The sequence below is a fragment of the Schistocerca serialis genome, chromosome 1 (assembly GCF_023864345.2).
Source record: "Schistocerca serialis cubense isolate TAMUIC-IGC-003099 chromosome 1, iqSchSeri2.2, whole genome shotgun sequence".
In the NCBI taxonomy this organism is placed as follows: domain Eukaryota; kingdom Metazoa; phylum Arthropoda; class Insecta; order Orthoptera; family Acrididae; genus Schistocerca; species Schistocerca serialis.
The window spans coordinates 752,028,511-752,030,329 of record NC_064638.1 but is presented as its reverse complement, the minus strand read 5'-3'; positions in this window follow the sequence as shown (position 1 = coordinate 752,030,329).

Here is a 1,819-nt window from a genome sequence, read left to right as displayed (position 1 = left end):
GCCTTTCGCGCTCTGTGCGCTACCCTTCCTTTTCCGTGAAAGTAAGTCATGCATAAGTTTTGTATGTTTATTTAACCACCTTCCGGCAAGAGAACGTTGTCTCTCTTCCAAAGTCTCCATTTTAGTTGATTAGTGTACCTCTGTACAACTGTAATACTAAGTATAACAGCCAATTTACATCGTCAAGTTTCCTTTGGTACTTCCTTTAGTCCAAATACTTAGGCGATACAAAAGAATATGCCTCATGCGCCTTGTACATAGTCTCCTTTATACGAACCGTACTAGTGTAGATTTAATATGTGAAGTTTACCTTTTATTCAACTCCCATACAGCTGTTTATGTATTCAGTTCGCTTCCCATCGATTCGAAATTTTACTCGGTGATATTTCATAGAGCTATCAGTTTGTATGTAAGTCGTTAATTAGTATGTTAATGGAATAGTCCCAGTTTTAGCTATCTCGCCAGATGAAAGATCCGTTCCTAGAGACTGGAAAGTTGCGCATGTCACACCAATCCATAAGATAAGAAACAGAATTGACCAGCTGCATTGTATACTCACACGAGACATTGATTTGTAGAAGCAATTTGAAACATATGCTATGTTCCATCATTATGCAATAACTCGATGGGAACGATCTTTTACACATAACCAACACGGATTCAAAAAATATCGTTCTTGTGAAACACAACTGTGTCTTTCTCCACGCCAGGTCATGAGTGCTATCGACAGTTGATTTCATATTTGTGGATTTCCCCAAGGCTTTTGACACTGTTTCTCACAAGCGACTTGTAATCCTAATGCATACATATGGAGTATCGTCTCAGCCGTACGACTGGATTCGTGATGTCCTGTCAGAATGTTCACAGTTCGTAGGAGTTGACGGAAAGTTATTTGGTGAAACTGAAGTTGTATCTTGAGTTATCCACCTAAGCGCTATAGACCCTCTGGTTTTCTTAATCTGTGTAAGGGATTTAGGAGACAATATGAGCAACCCTGGCCATGCTGTCATTCACATCAAAAGATCAAAACGAGCTGCAAAATTATTTAGACAAGATACCTGCATGGTTCAAAAAGTGGCAAGTGTCTCTAAACAATAAAAGATGAAAGTTTCAACATGTGAGTGCTCAAAGAATAAACAATAAAAGATGTAAGTTTCAACATATGAGTGCTCAAAGAATTCCGATAATTTCGGTCTTTAAGGCACTGATAAGAGAAGGATTGATCTGAAAACTTAACGTGTGTGACTTCCTAAAGAGGGAAATCAATTTCTTGCACTGTATTCTTACGAAAGAATGTATTAGAAAAGATCCAACAAAAGGGGAAGCCATAAGAAATTATCCTGTACCCAAGACATGAAAATAATTGAAAGTCTTTTTAGGCATGTGTCCTTTCTATTGCTAATGTGAAAATCATCAAGAATTTAACTTGTGAAAAAGAGCAGCCCATTTCCGTGAATCCAAGAATTTGATGTAGCATTCAACAGATTAAAGGAGAGTCCGTCAGAAAATGGTTTTATATCATCCAAATTTGAATGAACCTGTAAATATATAAAATTACAACCAGTCACTTTTTTGAAACAGTTATTTATTATTCCATGAACCGGTTTTTGAGCCTTTTCAGGCTCATCTCCAGATGGTTTTCCGGATGTTAGATATCTATTTCAAGCATAATGCTTGGTGATGGCTCAGTGACAAGAAGATGGAGCTTGAGAATTGTTTATCTGTAGATTTTGATCCAGAACTTACTTTTGCACTTACTGCTACAATATGGGTGGCTTTTTTGTTAGTATCCGTCTGCTTCCATTGTGATGGCCGGCCG